The 20,133-nt window shown below is 43.5% G+C and overlaps 1 protein-coding gene across 3 annotated transcripts in view; it reads right to left on the bottom strand.

The window, feature by feature from the left end:
- RFX4 (regulatory factor X4) overlaps window positions 1-20,133 on the bottom strand; it is a 351,260-nt gene that overhangs the window by 289,783 nt on the left and 41,344 nt on the right. Inside the window, exons 1-2 of one of the 3 annotated variants that reach the window (XM_078654097.1) lie at window positions 10,478-10,506; window positions 7,707-7,800 (exon numbers count right to left, since the gene is read on the bottom strand). The exons of 1 other annotated variant lie outside the window; for it this stretch is intronic. The gene's annotated coding sequence lies outside the window, so the exon portion shown is untranslated. Of the gene's footprint in view, window positions 1-7,706; window positions 7,994-10,477; window positions 10,507-20,133 lie in introns of those variants that run through there. One more of the 3 variants, XM_078654104.1, reaches the window with a different exon arrangement.

Here is a 20,133-nt window from a genome sequence, read left to right as displayed (position 1 = left end):
TTTTTACCCCTTCGCTATCCAACACTTTCCCTACTGTTGCACTGACTGGAATGGGAATAGTAAATGTTATCCCTCTGCTATCCAACACTTTCCCTACTGTTGCACTCACTGGAGTGGGAATAGTCATTTTTACCCCACTGCTATCCAACACTTTCCCTACTGTTGCATTGACTGGAGTGGGAAATGTAAGTTAAAATATTTTTAAATAGTTTAATGTTTTAATTAATAATAGATTTTTTTAACATTAAGGTTATGTTACTGGTATATGTATATTTATATATATTTATATATATATTTATTTGTTAAATTTGTATATATTTTTTAAATTATAAAATACATTTAAATTAATAGTTAATTAACTGTTTTACAGGATATAAATATATTTATCATATATGTATGCTTAACTTTTTTAGGTTAAGTTCCTTCGTTATTTTGGTTAAAAGGTATATTAAATCTATTTCTTTAATCATGTTTATTATTTATTATTTATTATTTTATGTTATCTATATATAAAAAACGATATTATTAACATCCATATTTATGTCATCAATCTTTTTTCCCGATATTTTTGTACTTGCCTTTATAAATATAGGACGTCGATATTTTTTACATCTATATTTATGACTCGATATTGTGGTATGGGTATGTTTTGGGTGTCGATGTTTTGTCAGTGAACCGTCATTGCTCTGTGCAAATGTCTTACTGAGCCCCAAAGTAACTGGAAAGCATGGGGGAGTGAAGCTACATATGATGCAGGTTGCACACATTTTACACATAAAACTAAGGAGGTCATTACGATGGCAGTTGGACAAGCAGCCTACCCACCTACCGCATTACAATGCGACCGCCACCGCAGTCGGAAAAGGACCGCCTGTCGGAACCGCGGGGGTCGGTCTTTCCGACTGCCACGCTTCCCCATCGCTTCCCCCCCGCCATCATGATATGGTGAAAATTCGCATTGTGATGGCGGTCCACCGACCGGCTGACGGTGGCGGGCTTCGGCCATAGTAATCAGGCCCCAACTTTTCAAATATAAATGGAGTTTGTATTGTATTGTAATTGCATTTTTATAGCACTTTGAACTTCATTGCAATCGCAAGTATTGATATTTTCAATTTTATTTAGATGTAAAAATAAAATGCAGCACAGTGGGGGTCATTACGATGGCGGAGGGCCTGCCACTGACAGCCTGTCGGTGGCGCCCCCCCCGCCATTGTACTGCGTTTTTCCGCCCGCCAGACTACAATGGCGGGCGGAAATTTGGCAGTCAGAAAGACCGACTGGCACAGTTCCGATAGACTATCATTTTCCGACTGCCTGTCGCAGCAGCTGCATTGCCCAGCATTGCGGTGGTGCCTGACAGGTACCGCCATCAGGATAATGATATCCCTTTTCGCCAGTCGTTTTGCAATGGTCAACCCGCCACGAAACGGTAGGCAGAAAAGGATTCATCCTTGGGCCTGGGGGAAGAGCACTGGGGGCACCTATGGTGCCCCCCTACATATACCTTCACCATGTGGCAGGCACTGCATGGTGCCTGCCACGTAGTGCAGGGATATGCAAGTGCCGTTTTTTTTGTATTGCGGCAGGGTCTACTAACCGCATCCCCTCGGCAATACAGTACATAGGCAATGCGACAGCCGCGGGGGCAGTCGCATCCTAATGCGGTCGGTGGGTGGGCCGCCTTATAGGCTTCCGTCCCACTACCCCGTCAGCCATCGTATTGACCCCCAATGTTTCAGTTGGGAGCACTGCACACCACGAATTTGTTCTGGAACTTGACATACAAATTTTAAACGTTTTTTCACACACAGCATTATATATTTTCATACACAGGAGTGTGCACGCATGAATCCCACAGCACCAATCCAGTTTAAATGTCTCTCACTGTGAAAGATTTAACAAGTCACGCACATGTGATGATGAAGCAGTCATTACAATGCACTGAAAACCTGACATTTGTTGTTGAGGCACTTTCAGCCTTAGGGCCTGATTACGATGCGGGTAGGAAGGGCTCTGACCGTCGGTCGGAGCCCTCCTGCCCGCACGGTAATCACCGATTCGGATTCCTTTCCAACCGAGCAATTTCGATGGGCTCTGTTGGAAGGGAATCCGAACCAGTCTTCTGAATGGCTTACAAAGGGCTCGGAGAGCCTGTCTGCCGTTCGGAAGGCCCACAGTAATCCTCTGACCGCCACTTTCTGGCCGAGGGAATAAGATGGCAGCTTCCCACTGCCTTTTTGTGCTGGCCTTTCTGGCACAAAAAGGCAGTGGTAAAGAGCTTTTGGGGCCCCCAGCAGGTCCCTAATGGGTACAAGGCTGCCGGATGGCGGTCGTGCCCCCTGTTGATCTCTGCATGTGCAGGGATGAACTGCACCCCTGCTCTTTGCTGTGAGAGTATGCATTCAGTTCGAAATGCATGCTCACATAGGAAAGTAAAGGACTGCAACCGAACAGGGTTCGGCCTCATCCTAATTCCTGGGCTGGAACCGACGACTGGAGGTCGTTTGGTTCCAGTTCCAGAACGATGCCAGATGACTTGTGTCCGTCCAGCATCGTAATCGGCCCCTTACCCCTATCAGGTAAGTAAAATGGCACGTCAATGCCATTTTACTTACAAGCATGGTGTGGGTGCAGGGCGTGGGGTTGAATCCTGCAAATGCAGGATTACAGCTGCCCCTGCAGTGCGCATGTCGGGTTGGCTGGCTGGTTTGCTACAGCCAGCTCAACATGCGCAGTGTGCACCCAAAAATCCCATGGCAGTGAAACAGCTGGGGATTAATGGTACAGGCACCCACCCTCAAAATGAGCGTTGGGTTAGCCTGCTCTCACCAATCCTGGAGCTGCTCTGATGATGAGAGCACCTCCAGAAATGGTTAATGGTGTTCCCCTGAACAGAAAGGAAGTACTTCCTTTTGCTGTTTGGGGACGCCGATATGGGGAGAGAAGTGCCGCACCAGGGGAGAAGTAAATATGGTGAGTTTCACTGCGACGCGCCCCACCATATGTTTTAAGTTGTAGCCTTCACTGACAGATTTTAGTTCTTTACTTGTACTGGCAATATTTAAGTGCTTACTTGTGCTGACATTATGCATGCCTGTTACCTTTACTCAAGACGCCATCACTCACCCCCTCTAACGTAGTGAACTTTAAGGTCGGTTCTGGTCGAGCTTGAGCTTAATTTGTAAAGAAAATAAGTGCAGGGCCCCGTTTTTCCTAGGAGCCTATTGCTGACACTGCTGAGAAGGTGGCTACTCTTGATTCCACCTCATGTGTCTTTCTCCCACTCACTCTATGTGTCCTCTCTTTACCTCACTCTTGCAGGTTCTTTCTTATCCCGCTTTCTTCCTTTGATACTGTTTTCCAACTCGGAAATCTTTCTTTTCTCCCTTTTTAGGTCTCGCCTGTCAATGCGCTTGCGCATTGAGCTTGCGAGAATATAGGGGCTTATCCACTGCTTAACCAAACTGGCGATTTCATGCTGTGCCCGTGAAAAGCAAGCTCAATGCGCAAGCGCATTGACATAAAAGCGTGTGACATCAAAGCCAGCCATCTGTTCCCCAGCTCCTCCCTCCTCCCCTAATTATTCACGGCCGGCCGGCCGTACTTTCACTTTCACGGCCGCCAGGCCGTGTCTCGCGTTTATCCTCCCCCTCCCCACAGCAATGCCAAGAGCTTTTTTATTTTTATTTCACCCTTATTTAACTTGTTTTTTCTTTTTAGCTCCGGTCGACATATGCTGCGTGTTTTTTACAGCTACTTTACACAGCAGGGATGCACCTTCTTGTCGATGGCCCTTGGTCTGCCATCAGTTTGCCTCTTGCTTTGTTCGTGCCGCACAAGTGGAAGGTTCAGTCTGATGAGTTTTTGCCCCCTTGGCACAGCCACAAGTAGAGTCTTTCTTATCGACGGCGCCACCATTTACAACTCATCAATAGCGCCTCGAGCTGCTCACTCTCCTTCTCCCCGCCCCCCACCCCATCCGACTTGTTTTTCTTTTAACTGTACCCCAAACGAAACGGCCCCAGAAGGATGAAAGGCTTTTGCATGCGACTACCCAACTCATGCGAGCACCCCCCCAGTTCTTCCTGCGCACCGCCGATTACCACACCCCCCCGCATTCCTTCACTTCCATTGAACCACGCAGTCCGGGACACAATCCCCCTGCCCCATCACCCTTTAGCCTCCTCCCGAGCCATGCGATCCTCCTCACGTCCCTCACTCATCCAAATTTGAACACAACCCCGCTTACTGAAACTTCAGCTTCTCTCCCTACTCTCCACCACTAGCCCCCGCTAGCACATCGATCACGGGAGTGAAATATTCAGTTCACACTATTTATTTTGCTGATATCTTCGTTTTCTTAGGTGCAAACCGCGTGCGCATTATAAACACTTTCTATGTCCTCTCTTTAGTGTGTTCTGTTACTTTATATCATTCCTTCGGCTGTTATCTCCCTCTACTTACATGCAAATCAAGCGCCCGTCACAAACAGGCTGTCTAGTCTCTCTTTAGTTTGCTGGCGCAATTCAATTCACACTATTTGTTTTTCTGCCATCACTTTCTACTTAAATGCAAAGCGAGCGCGTACTTCAAACACTTTGTATGGCCTCTGTTTAGTCCGCTGTCTACATTAAAATCACACTTGAATTTTAGGTTACCTTCATTTGCTAGTATACACATCGGGCGTGTATTACAAACAGTTGTATATTATATGTAGCTTTTGCGAGCACAAGTGATGTTGTTTACCTATATCTTAATGTCGATTAGAGCTGCTTATCATTAAAATTTATAAAAACATTGATAGTATAAGGCATTTATTTTTTAGATTTTTCTATGAATCGTCATGTGTAATATAAAAAAAACTGATGTGTATAAACACATGCGCTCAGTGTTACAGTAGCGGACCATATAATGCAATCTTCCTTGGTCTAATTTTTGCTGAGGCGGTTAAATAGGGTACTCTGTGGCAAAGGACCTTTGTTTTATATATCGTCCGCTTTTATTGTATCAGCATGGGGTCTGGCTTGTTAAAAGAACCGTAACAAGAGCTGAGCCATACAAAGATGTTGCGCGTAAATCAGGGAACACTTGTCATGTAAACATACGAGAAAGATCATTCAAAATTTAAAAAGTTATTTATTTTTTAGCATTAGTGTTTTATTTTGAGGGCCATTTATTGAAAGAAATTGTTTCAAATATGAAGCCTTCAAGAAAACTCCTGTACTCTAAAAACATTGCCAAGAGTGAACCGAGAAACAGGTTTCCCTTATGTAACCAGTTGCATAAATCCCACCACCTAGCTCACCCACTGCTCACACCCAATCACAGGCTTTCGCCTCCACCGCTGAGATCCCCTTTCCCCGCCGACTTCCTTCCCTGCAAAAGCCCTCCCTGCAAAAGCCCACACTTAGCTGTCGCCATTCACGCTCTCTACCTGCTTCCCCCACCCCTCTAAACGATTTTCCGCACTTGCAGACATGCACACGCAATCCTAGCTCCTTACACCTTCTCCCCGCGACCATCATCCAACCCAATACAATTTATAACTATTGGCATTTCAAATAACAAAATTAATACTTTTATAATTTGCAAAACATAAACAAAAATTAAAAAATATTTACATTTACCACACCAAAAGCTCAAACTTTTCTATTGCGAGACCTATTGCATTTCCAGTGCTTGTTTGCCTTTCTCTCTATTGCCCTGCGTTTAGGTGTGGTAATCAAAAATTTGTTTGATCCCACAAATGATTGCTTGTACCCGCAACTTGCAACCTCCGGCAATAATTATTAACTGGAGCAAAAGATTACTGAATAGCTACCATAAGCAATTCTGAAATTGCCTTTATGAAATATGAGTACAAGATGCAAGTGTCCCACCCAATAATATTCTAGCATCTGCTTATGGGCCACGTCATATATTTTATAATATCCTACTGAGTGCTCTTCTGTGCTATAATGGTGAATCTAAATGTGCTCCCTTTGCTGCAGGGAGAAATGCCTGTCGTGGGTGGCAAAATAGTCTGTTACAATAGTGGGGGTACTCTGCTTGAAATATGCACCAATTCTTCTCTAATAACTAACATCTTACCGCCTATTCCAAACAATCCAATTCATTTGTGAATACTTAACCCAAGCAATGGGCACCACAACAAACCTCAGTTCACTTTTAAATGTTCACGTATTACATACAAGACTAGAAATAAACATGCAGGTGCAATGGCATTGCATCCTGTGAAAACTACAGTTTGGAACCTACTGCATGTGACAGATTGTTAGCCATGCAACAAATGCAGCGCATGTAGATTAACTAGTACAACAAAGTAGACTGACTTGGGCATGAAAACTCCATATAAACTTCAAAAACAGAAATAGCAACACTGAGAATGCTATATACCGTATAATCTGTTTATATAGTGCACTTTTATATAGATATGACTATAGGAAAGTTGAAATACGCATTGGGGAATGTAGTAGTTGTAGACAATGCCAACATTGCACCACAAAATAACAGCTCCATTTTTAGAAAAAGAACATAATGAAGATGATTTGAATTTGGTCATTTTAGAAAAACTATCATACCTTACTGTTAATGGGAAAACAAATAAGATATTGTTCACTAAGTAACAGAATGAATTTTCAGACTAAATGCAACACACTCACGGTCTGAATGATGATATTCCTGATCTAATGATATTGAATCTAAATATTTTTTTTGTCGGTTTACATTACGGTTACTGAACTCACAGAAACACAAACAAGGCATGTTAATTAATAACAAATATCAATCAGATCTGAGCTTATTCTCTAGGGTCCCATGTCATTTTCAAGAAATGGTTTACAGCATTACGATACGTTGCACTAAAACAAGTGAGCCATGCTACTTAGTAAGAAACATCAGACAGATTTGACCACACTCCTTTTAGATGTCGGGCTATTTAACCACAGCAAAAACATTCTGGTCCCCACTGTGTTTGCAATATGCGATTTACTATATTAAAATATGTTGCATCCCAACAAATTAATACAACTATGTTCTAGCTGTTAATATTAAATGCCATTAAGATGGCAAGGATCTCTCCATTGGTAATACACATGAAGGAGCATGCACATTCTAGCATTTGATCAGAAGCACATGAAGTGCACGTATGTGTGATGTCAGGCGCACAAGCAATGGCATTGCATGCTTGCACAATGACTGCAGACAATGTTAAACACGTTTCAAATACCCATGCCTCTTTATAAATGTGGCTGTATCTAAGAACAGTTCCTGAATTTGGGGAATGGCTCTTCGTAGTCGGCAGATCAGTATGGTTCTGTCCTTGTTTGAGTAAGTTAGTAAGTGATGCAATAATCCATGACCCTGCGAACGCTTTGATCTCCCAGTTTTTGTTCTAATGACTTTCCAATGAATTCATTCTGGCTAATAAGCACATAGACTGAACCAATGGAACCCTCCATTATGTAAGATTAGGAGTCGTAAACTATATACATAGGTCTAAGAAAACCAAACCAAAACCAAGTTGTGCTATGTGCCACCCTGAATCCCTGCATGTTGTGTTTATACTATAAGCTTTGGAGTTTTGATAAAAATGTATGTGTTTTTCTACACTACAAAGCTCTCTGTTGGCTTTTGCATTTCCATATGTGATGCGATAAATTAGCAGGATGATTCAATTTAACAACATTAAAATTGAAGCTTACATTGCGATGCATATGAAGTTGCTCCTCATACCGAAGTTTTGCTGAGTCGCTTGCAGGAAAGTCCAGGAGACCTTTTCATATTCTCTGTCTGGATCTAACAAGATGGCAGCAGCTGGTGAGGTTAGGTGTTTGGCTTTGTCGATCACATGGCAGAATAGTCTTATTACCTGCTGCTAGCCTTCCTGTAATGTCTCCCCTTAGTAATACTCTTGTCAGAGTCAAGGATCTGTTAATCATGTGGTCCCTTAAATATTTCAACTAGTGGAGAAGAACTAAAACCATCAAAATGACGATAGCCCCCCTGGAAAACTTCCTATCAAGCATGTTTTCAGTCATTCTCTCATCCTCCTTTTTAAAATTGCTAGATACATTGATTTTTTAATTCCTCTGGAAATCTAAGTAGGCGAGGATATCTTTAGACAGACTTAGACTGTGTAAATCTAAAGGTGGCTTGAACCAACCAGATTTCCAGAAATTCCAGCTTACATTCCTAGCAGCGGAAGGTGCTTGGTGGTTTATCCATGATAAGCAGTGCCTCCCTTCATGGCTTCCAATTGAATCACAGTTAATGCAACCACTAGCCCTATGTTCTACCTTAACAATTAATCAGACTGATCTTTTGCCCATATAACACTCTAACCCTATCATCCAAAGCACCTTAACTGCCTTGAAACACATCGACAGAAAGCTGACCAATAAAATGATAACTTCCGATATATCATCACTCTGGTACAACAACATATCAAAATTCTAAACACATCCCATTTCTGGGTCTCCTGGGCTAACAAGGGTATCAATCTTATTAGTGAACAAGGCTCCCTTGATAAACCCATTCCCTTTTCCACCCTCAAAGCTAACTTTGGCCTACAAGACAGGGATTTCTATGACTTCCTGAAACTAGACGGTGCTCCTCTGAAACTAGGCTGTACCCAAACCCTGGATCTTTGCATCATGTTCCGTAGATTTGAAAAACAGGGCCATGCAGCGTCCAGACTTTACAAAATTCAAGCCATCAAAAGAGTACCTGACAAAACAAATGAAGAGAAAATGGGACTTACAAGACCCCACGTACCAGAACCCAATCTCTCTTGACTTGCTCTGGTGAAGAATTTGGCATTCGCCTTTCACATCAAAAGTGACTTCATCTCTTGCCCAAACCTGTTTCTGGTCGATACACAATACTTATTGGACTCCAGCAAGACTCTATAAATTGTGTATGCTCAAATCCAACCTTTGCTGGAAATGTGACACATCACCAGGAGATATTTTACTTCTGCAGATTCATATACCCACTCTGGTCCAATATACACAAAATCATTCGGAATATGTTTAAGGCCCATCTAAAATTAGGCTTGAACACTCTAGCCCTGGGCATCTCTGTCTATCCACACTAGCTGAACTTATCTCCTTCAGATCTACAATCTATAGATATGTTACTGACCCTGGGTGTCAAAGTTATACTGTCAGAATGGAAAACAAAAGCACGGATGCCCTTTAAAAAATGGTGGGGTCAACCTTGTTACACCAGAAGTGTGGACAACGTCGTGTTTTACAAAGCTCACCCATTAAATAGAACAGGTAAACAGTGGGACAGTTTTGATATTTACCTCCAGAAAAACAAACCTCCGTAGGTTACATGCACAGATCACTTTTTTTTTAGAAGTTAAACAACCACCAGCTAAACAATAGGACAGCCTTGCGCAGCCCCTCCATAAACCTGAGCTATCTGTCGCACATGAGTAAGTGCCTACAGCTTCTTCGAACCAGCATGTGGGAGGCCATTCCTAAATGTCGGACGCTTAACACCCGCATATCCAACCAAGCCCAGATCTGTCCTCTCGCCCCACCAATGATGTCTCCCTCTTCCTCCCTATACCCTCTTCCTTTTACCTCTTCTCTCTTCCTTTATGAGCATCTAGTCTACTGACAGACCAGATCTAGTAGGACTATGTTCAGTTACATGTCAGTGTACATAACGAGAATAAGGATTTGTCTCCAATACGAGGCCCAACCTTCAGAATGCCAGCAAACTCATAATCGAAGTCTAATTCCAATCAGTGAACTTTCTACAAGACACATCTCTGTCTATACAGCGGGACCTGTGCATCTCAGCACTTTACCACAACACGAATGATGCTCTACGTCTATTATCTTTGATACTTTATTATAAATGTTTGAACTTTAAAAAAAAAAGTATTACTAGGAAGCAGCTCAGGAATGTAATCCTCTCCAAACGGGGCCTATCATACCTTTGTTTGTGGTAGTCAAGTAGAGAGGCTGTATGATAAACTATAAAACATATCCCTCCTTCTCTATTTATAGTACAATATTTTCAGACCGCTTTAAAGTTCATATTTACAGTATTGTGTAGGTTTCTTGTCAGAACTATGCCAGGATATCCGATGGCGATTTCCAACCATATCATGGATAATCCAATCAGATGAGCAATTTAGGAAATGAGTCATGGATTTTAATGCCCTGCCTTGTTTGCTATAATAAAGCAGATATGGGGCATGGAAAGGAAAATGCCGCACACAGAGAGCTGGAACCGTCATGGATAACGACAGGCTAGGTCTAGGGCATAGAGTGGAAGAGAAAAAGAGATAGGGGCAAGAGAGCGGGCGGTGGGGGAGAGGGGGTATAGATTCGACACAGGGAAGGATTGGCAGGGGGTGAGACATTAAAGCGTTTCAGTAATCGGTGGTTCAGTTGGCAAGGATATTGATAAAATATGTGATATTAATTATACAACTAAATCCGTTAAAACCTACTTCCACCTGCGGAACGCAGGCCCTGCGTGCCGTGCAGAGGGTTGAAATCTCGCGCACGCGTCGCGTACATATAACGTGGAGCGTCACCACAATGCGTGACTGCCATCTTGCCAGGATCATCTGCTGTGAGTGACGCATTCAAGGCTAGGGCGCACCACAACACTATTGAGTGTAAATGTTTCACACCACAGACTATTAATACTAATATTTTAGCATTATAGGGTTCCGACCGCCACATGCTCCACAAAAGCAGGTAAAAGTACTGTTTTCAAGTAACTGCTGATTCATAGTAAAAGTACCGTTTTCAAGTAACTGCTGATTCATAGTATGAAGAAAAGGTTGGTAGCATTGCTTAGCTATGCAGTGTGAAGTGCGTTTGGTACCTATCAATTGTAGAAGTCAGGGCTTTCTTTAAGTGGGTGAAAAAAGTGTGGGTCTCAAAAAGGGGTGTGGCGTAAACAAACTACGTTTCTGTGATTCACATAGTATGCCACCCTACACTTTTTTTTACCTCTGAGCTTTGTTATTGCACCCAGATATATAACAACTGACATCATCTACAACCATACAGGTCTGTTAGCTTTGTCAATGGTTGATCGCAGTTTAAGATGAATGAGTAATAACGATAATGTTGTTTTAAACAATACTGAACATTTTTCAATTCTCAAATTGTAAGATTGTAAATAAAACACTTCTGAGGCCTGTAGAAGGGTAGTGGTCCTCAAAGTGTCTCAGTCACTCTTATTTTCATTCTGTGTTAGATATGTTCGCCCTTTTTCTCTCCACTTCTCATCCATCTGGAAGGGAGACATCTCATCCTTTTCCTATTCAACCCCCTCTATTTACTCTCTCCTGGATTACGGTTCTTGCACCTACACTTCACCATCCCCCAAACCGTACAACAACCCCATTCACTTGTAAGCACTACATTTTCTTTTGTTTAACCTTGTCATTATTTTGACAACTTAGTACTTCTTTCACATAATTGACACAGACTCACTATTGCAACCGGAACACAGGACTATTATTCTGTGCGCTCTGTAGAGAGGCCACAGATTGTTTAACAAAGCATTCTAAATACCTTTTTTGACCCAGCCGACAGCCACTCTGAGAATTTTCGACTACTTTCAGCCCCAATTTAGACCTCTCAATCGTGGCCCGTTCGAAACACCTGGAGGAAACTTGGTTATGCAATATTCCGAGAGTAGCATCTGCACACAAAAAAACATAGAATCCCAACATCCTGGAAATAGCTAACACTCTTAAGGAATGCAAGATTAAGTAAAGCGTGTGAAACATCTGTCAATGAGGACTACATTTTAGACGTTTATTACCTTAACATTTCTTACATTCATAGTTCAGAAATCTATTAGTGTTTTTGACAGCAAAAAAGTTAAGGACATGAACAAAGAGTCCGACAGGGACCCGTTTCAGTGTCTGTTTCTAATCACGCCCAGATCTCAGACCCACACAGACCTAGCCCTGGTGGAAGTTAATTGGACTTTCAACTCATGGAACCTAAGGGCGGCATAAAAGCGCCTAATGTTGTGTCCGATGTAATTGGAATATCATGGTAGCTAGCATTATGTACTACTTTGAAACAGTTTGAAACATCATAGATGTCCTGTGGCCGTCTCTGTGGTCGCATCGATCTGCTGCTATACCGAACGGGAGAGGTAGGGGAGCCACTTAACGGTTGCAGCAGGACCTGCACATTTTGGAGCAGTCACTCTCTCGGTGATGCATGAGGAGGTAAGAAAGACAAATATGGATGGCAGGATAGCAACTTATCTGGTTTACATGCACTAACATCATTCTCCATTGACCTACGCAAGGGATGATAGGCAAAAGAATGAGAAGGTCCATGAATCTGAGAATCCATATACCAAATGTGCATCTGCTGTATTGGATATGTAGAATACAGATAATTAGCAGAGCCCTCACTTGGATTTTCAGGAGTTTTTACTAATATCGCAAATTGAATTTAAATTAGAGGAACCCACTAAGTGTATTCATTGCATAGGAAAGGGTCGTACCTGTGGCTTACAAAACAGCTGCAGGACACAAAGGTTTTCCGAACCATTGCAGGAAATGCAGGAGCTGAGGCTTTTGAATTAGTTGTATATCATCGTCCTGCTTGTATTTGGAGCTAGTGGTGCTGAAAATCAAACGCCTTTACTATACTTTTATTCATACCAGCGACGTAAAAAAATCATCTGTACAGCCAAGCATTTATCCATCCATGTTAATGCACAAAATTGTAATTGCAGTTATATACCACTGACGAGGCGTCCAAGCGCCTTTTTGATGAGTAGCGTGCTACTCCGGAACCCAAAAAGGATTAGTGGTGAATTAAGATAGGGAAATATGAAATTCATTTGAGCGTTGGACATGTTAGTCTGTTATTCGGATTGAAAGGGATACTGGAGGGATAGAAGAAGAAAGGGATTGCATTTATATAGCGCTTACTAGCCCTGACAAGGCGTTCAATCGCCTTTTCGGTGAGTAGTACGGTACTCCGGAACCTAAAAAGGATTAGTGGTGAATTAGTATAGGGAAATATGAAACTAATTTGAGCGGTCAACATGTTAGCTTGTTATTTGTATTGAAAAGGATAGTGGAGGGATAGAAGAGGGAAGGGTTTGTATTTATATAGTGCTTTCTACCCCTGGTGAGGTGTGTAATCACTTTTCGGTGAGTAGCACGGTACGCCGGAACCTGAAAAGGATTAGTAGTGAATTAGTATAAGGAAATATGAAATACATTTTAGTGGTGGACATATTAGTCTGTTATTTGGATTGAAATGAACAGTGGAGTTATAGAAGAAGGAAGGAAGGATTTGCATTTATATAGCACTTGCTACCCCCAATGAGGTGTTGAATCCCTTTTTCGGCAAGTAACACGCCAATCCAGAACCTGAAAAGGATTAGTGGTGAATCAGTATAGGGAAATATGAAATTAATTTGAGCGGTGAACATTTTAGTCTATTATTTGGATTGAAAAGGAATAGTGGCAGGATAGACGATTTAAGGATCTAGAATTTTTTGGGGGGGGGAGTTGATAGCAGTAGGATGAGGTTTGAGATGAGTAAAGGGGGAAAGTGGAGGGGGAAGAGTCGGAGTTAAAGATTTAGAAAGGCTTGTTTGGGAGATCTGAATAGTAAAAGAGGGACAAGATGATGCAAGGAGGGAAAAGTCTAGAAAGGGTTATTTTGGGGGTCACAGTAGTAGAATGGAGTTTTGAATGAGAGAGTGGAGGTAGAGAAATATCGAGATGTATAGTATGAGTAAAAGGATAGTGCATTGGAAAAAGTATTAGAATGAGATTTGAGATGAGTCAGAGTGGAGGTTGAGGAAATATTGCAAGAGGTATAGGGTGAGATATAGGGTAGTGCATTGGAAATACTGAATTTAAAGCAAAGTAATACATCTAAAGATAGATTAGTTCATGGAAGTTATATATATGTATGAGGAAGGTAATGTATGTAGATGTAAGTTGTATTTAATAATTTCAAACTTTCAAGCATTCCAGTACTTTAAGTGAATTTATTTGTTTTTTTCGGTGTGTTTTTTTGTAATTCAGTAGTGAAGCTATTCTAGATAAATAGTTTTGATAAAAGATTTACTTATTTATGCAGTCACCTATATACATGTTAAACATAGAATAATAAAACTATAAGTAATATGTGCATTTGTTAAGCAGAACTAACAAATATCTATATATTTAACAACATATTTATTATAAACGTTTATACAAAGAAATACACTTATGTAGGTACACATCTATAGTCCAAATAGAGGCTTAAATACATAGGGATATGCTATACATTTATGTTTGAGTATGGGGGTTATGTGGGAGCCAACGTTTGAGTAGTCTTCTGAAGATAAGGTAGTTATCCGTGGATCTTATGTTTGGGGTTAAAGAGTTCCATAGTTTGGCTGCTTCAACTGAGAAGGATGTGCCTCCTATGTTTTTTACGATGTATGGTGGCATTTTGAGGCGAGGTGCCAATCTAGAGGGGAGGTTTCTTTGTTGAATGTATTTGGTGATTTTATTCCTGATGAAGAACTTTCCTGTTCCATGTATCACTTTGTAGGGGATACAAAGCGGCTTGACTGTGGATCTTCTGGCAACCGGTAACCAATGTAGGGCTTTCAAGGCGGGGGAGATGTGGGCTGTGGCTTCATATGTAAAAGAAGTTCAACAGCAGAGTTCTGAATCTGTTGTAGACTTTTCATAGTTGTAAAAGATGATCCGTGTTGGAGGCTACTGACGTAATTGAGTTTAGAGAGAACAAGAGAGATAGTAACCTGGACCATGTGAGGAAATCCCAGGTGGGGGAAGATGCGCTGCAGAGTTTTTATTGTAATGAAGCTTGATCTAGCTAGATTGTCCACTTGGGCATTCATTGATAGCTTGGTGTCTATGGTAATTCCAAGGTTTCTTACTTCCTGTGATACTTTAGGAGGCATTCCCAGATCATCAGGCCAGGCGGCGAGTGGGTCATAATTTTTCCGGTCACCATACGATGCCACCCCTCAGAAAGCTATGACTTAGAGAGACACTTAATAATCAAGGTGGGATGCAATTAACTCTATAATATCAAGGCCCTTGACCATAAGTGATATGTTGGACCTGGTTGACTTTAGGGTGCAATTCTGCATTGTGCTTTAATTTGGCACTGGTGTTTTTCTTTGTCTTAGTGCATAGATAAGGACTCTTGGTGGTGTCCATTCCAGCAATGAGCAACCACCTATGCATGATTGAGATGGAGTCATTGCAAGGCTCCTGCCCTCATATCTGGCCCATCCTTCTTGGAGACAATATCATTGTATGGTTAATTAAGAAACATCTTATTAAGAATGTAATTTTTGAAGACTTTATTAGGTTGGTTGGGATTTTCTAGTCTCCACAGATCTCAAGATGCAATCAGAGCCATTGCTCTGTCGGAACACCTAAGGCCCGATTACAAGCTTGACAGTGCCGCCACACCTCCAATCCTGTGTGAGAACCGCCCGCCGTATAATGACTTTTTTAGTCATTGGCGGGCAATTGCTTTAGTGTTCCCACAGCGGTGTCTATAAAATATGCACCACAATAGGAATGTCAAAAACAAGGAATGGGCATCTCCTGGACATTGTAGTCACTTGAAAAGGCTTTCCTGCTGCTAGGGAGTGTGAATGTTGATGGCCTTTGTCACGCATGTGATGGGCTAGTAGTTTTCTACAATACCATTTAGGGTTTTTGATCATTGAGATTTTATGATTATGGAACTTCTATCATTTTCCTCCATCTTTGGGCCAGGGGATTGTTGGTTTCGCTTTTCAGGGAACGTGATGCTCATTTAATTACTCTCTTTTTTATGCTTCAAAGAATAGGTGAGACGAGTCTGGGTCAGGGTGTCTGGGACTGATAGCTACCTATGACCTTCTCCCGAATAGGTGGGCAATCTGGATGTTTTTTTTTCTTTATAGAAGAGGAAAAGAGAGAAGTTTGCTAAAGAATCAGAGAGGTCAGCATGTGATATTACAGAACGTTTGAAAGAGAAGTTAAGAGGGATGCGGGACAGAATGTGGAAAACAATGAAAATGGTGGAAGTCCAAGTTAAACATTTGCCATTTAAATATGTTGCAGTGCACACTAGCAGAAGGAAACAAATGGTAGAGTCTTCCAGCACACACATTCATATGTATTGTTTAATGCCTTACACAGATCCAATAGATTACGTTATCAAACTCTAGCTAATATGATAAATAATTTATTAAACATTACATCAGTATTCTTCAACCCTGCCAGTCAGTATCCAATATGAATTGGCTCTAAACATTCTTAAACACAACCAAATACGAGTGTATCAACAGACAGGTCTAACCCGTATAAACACACAACCAAATGCTATATCAAAAGGCCATGTTGAGGCAGGTCAGAGAGAATCCAGGAACCACAAACAGCACCTACATTTTGAAAACATCGAAAAAGATGATAGGGGGACAGACCATTGCTTCCATTGTAGGTCATAAGCGAGAAAAGCAGCAGGAACTAAATGCTATAGAATTAGAGCTACATAATGCCGATGCCCATTACACCCGCAGCCCAACTCCGGCTACGGCCCAATGCTTGCATCTTAAACAACAAGAGCATAGGGAATATCTCAGGAAGCGACTAAATTGCGACTATCGACCACACAACATAAGATATATGAAACCGGAGATAAGGCCGGAAAACTCCTGGCATGGCTCGATAAAAGGGAGCAAGAGAAAAAGTGGATAGCACAAATCCGAACAAGGGACAATCAGGTGGTGACTGACCCGCGGACAATAGTGCACACGTTAGTGCAACACTTTCAACAGGTTTACACATCATTGTCAGCTATGACTACGGAAGAGGCGCTGACTTACATAAAAGATATTGCTATGCCCAAGCTCACATCGGAGGGGGCCCTTACGCTTCAAGCCGATCTTACGGCTGAAGAGCTACAAGTGGCGATCGGTTCACTGCACTCTGGGAAAGTGGTGGGACCTAATGGTATACCCATAGAACGTTATAAAAAGACGGCAGGGACTATAGCCCCACACCTGCTACAAATGTACTGTGATAGTCTGCAAACAGGTGAGCTCCCACCAGATCAGCGATTGGCCACTATAGTGACGATTCCGAAGCCTGGAATGCCCCCTGAAGAATGTACCTCGTATCGCCCCATATCTTTAATCAATGCAGAGGCTAAAATCCTTGCGAAACTCCTTGTGATAAGACTGACCCCACACCTTGCAACCCTGATACATCCGGACCAGTCCTGTTTCATGCCAAGCAGAAATACGGCGCTGAACTTGAGGCGTTTGCATGGTGTGATGGCCCATAAACCATATCTTCAGAAACCAGCCGTTCTCCTTTCCTTGGACGCTCGAATGGCGTTCGATATGGTTGAGTGGCCCTTCTTATTCGCTGTGCTAACTCACCTGGGCTTTGGCCCTAAATTCTGCGCATGGATACGTCTACTATATACCAAGCTACTGGCGTAAGTGACGGCCAACAGTCATATATCCCAAGACTATCCACTAACACAGGGCATGCACCAAGGCTGCCCGCTGTCACCGCTGGTCTTTGCCCTAGTGCTGGAGCCACTAGCAGCATGGATTAGATGGGAACCAATGATCTGGGGGATTAGATGGGCGGAAGGGTGGGAATACCGCATCTCACTATATGCGGATGACGTATTATTGTACATGGCCTCCCCTAGACGCTCCATTATGGTACTCCTAAATATATGTGAACTTTTTGATCGGGTGTCTGGGTTCACCATAAACTGGTCCAAATCGATCTTATTTGTACTTCAGGGCCCACCACCTCAACTCCCAAAGGATTGTCCACTGCAGATCACGGAGGATGCATTTAAATATTTGGGTATATATAGAACGGCTAACTCCGATGAATTCTTTAAAAGAAATCTCATACCTCCCCTGGAACATTTAATAAGGGATGCGATACACTGGGGCACACTACCACTGACACTGCTGGGAAAGGCAGCACTTTTTAAAATGATGGCGCTCCCTCGATTCCTGTACGCATTAGAAAATATGCCATTCCCGGTGCCGCCAGGCTATTTCAAAAAGGTAGCGGGTCAGGTTTCCGGTCTATTGTGGGGGGGCAAACCGGCACGCACAGTGCAGGGCAAATTGGTTAAGGGGTGGTATGATGGCAGAATAGCACTTCCAAACATACAATTAGACTATTGGGAAGCCCAGCTGAAGGTCATTAATCAATGGATACACGCCCCACAAACGGACACCGCATTCAAAGCAGACAGATATGGGGTTTAGGGGTAGACTTAATTGACCGGGTTCACATGCTTGAAGACCGCATAGAGGATGCGGAAGGGCGCTCTCAATGTGCGGGTGGTCGGCTTTCGGAAGGAGAGGAAGGGAAAAACCCAGAGTAGTACATTGAGAACTGGTTGCGCGAACTCCTGCCTTGGGGGATGCTGTCTCCACCCTTTGCGATGGAGAGGGCGTACAGAGTGCCGGCGCAGAAGCCGCGGCCGGGGGCTCGGCCTCGCCCGTTCCCCTTTAAACTCCTTAACTATCGAGATCGCAACGTGGTGCTCCGCGAAACCAGGAGCCTGGGTGACCTCACGGTGGGAAATAGCCGGGTGATGTTCTTCCCAGGCTATATAGCAGCAGTGCAAAATCGGAAGAGCACTTACATGGCGGTGAAACGACAACTGCGGGAGCTAGAGCTGCCCTATTCCTTGTTGTTCCCCTCCCGCCTCCGTGTGGTCTCGAAGGAGGGTACCCACTTTTTTGATACCCCATCAGATGTGTGGGACTAGCTGGAGGAGTTAGGGCAATGGAAGGGAACAAGACCTGCAGGCCCGGAGGAAGGTGGCTGGCAGGAACAGAGATGAAGGCGGCGGAGAGCCCGCCGGGACACGGGCCTTGGCACAGTTGCGCCCAGCCCGGAGAAGAGGAGACTGGAACGGCAGGAAGCGCTTGAGGCGGTGGCGACCCTTGGAGCAGTGAACAGTACTGTCCGCCTAGATTCCTAAACACACAGCGACCTGGGAGCGAGCGGCTCGTCGTCCCCATCCACTGTGTTCTCCGAAGACTTGAACATGCCAGTAGTGACATCTCAAACGGATGATCAGCTCATGTGACTGATTGATGGAATGCGGCGGCCTTGATAGGCCCATGCCCCCGAATACTCTGCATTCTGTATCTTTCTAATATGTCTATGTGCGCGCTGTTGAAATGTGTTATGTGCCGAGAGCGTTTGCTCTGTTATCTGATGTAATGCAGTTGAATACCTGAGGCTTACCTTGCTGGCCAGAGGATAGGAAGCGCCGCATAGATGCTGTACCTGTGGGCTTTCGCGGTTGTGACCTGCACCGAACCTGCGCAATTGACCAGCCTGTGCTCCAACACACTCCTCTTGAGAGCTCGGGAGGTCTGCAATAGGGGCGTAGTGTAGATTGGTTGCTGACATTACACGCACCCCACTAGCTATTGCGCTGGACTAGTACTTCATTGTTGGTGGTTCACCTTGAGGTTTGGACGTATGGCCCTTTGGGGACTCGCCCCACTAGTTCCACTGTTTGCAGTTGTTGTTATGTTTCAGTTGAGGCACACTGATACCCCCCCACCCGCCGGATGGTACCCCAAAGCATCTCCCCTGCCCCGCGCGGGTGCAACGCGTCCGGACACATGGCACACACCAACATAGTAACTTGGAATATCCGTGGTATGCACACTTCGTCGAAACGCTATTCTTTATTTCCCTATCTGCAGAGGCATGCGGTTGGGATTGCCCTCTTGCAGGAGACCCACATGACCCAAACAGAACGTGATAGACTCTGTAGACACTGGAGGGGGAAAATATATGGCACATGCACGCGGCACCCTGGTATGGGTAAGGGAGGGCGTCCCCTTCATTTGCAAGGAAAAGGTGGATCAGGAGGGCAGGTATTCCCTAGTACGGGGGCAGCTGAACGGTCAGGAAGTCCTCTTAGGATCACTATTTGCCCCGAACACAGACCAACCCTCCTTTCTAACACAGTTGAACCAGGTCCTCCATCCATACGCTGGCCTCCCCTGGCTACTTGGTGGGGACTTCAATATGGTGCTGGATGTACACCTAGATTGATCCTTTCCCCCCCTCCGAGA

Source organism: Lissotriton helveticus, chromosome 1_1 (genome assembly GCF_964261635.1).
Source record: "Lissotriton helveticus chromosome 1_1, aLisHel1.1, whole genome shotgun sequence".
Lineage (NCBI taxonomy): Eukaryota > Metazoa > Chordata > Amphibia > Caudata > Salamandridae > Lissotriton > Lissotriton helveticus.
This window is presented reverse-complemented; position numbering and strand designations above follow the sequence as displayed.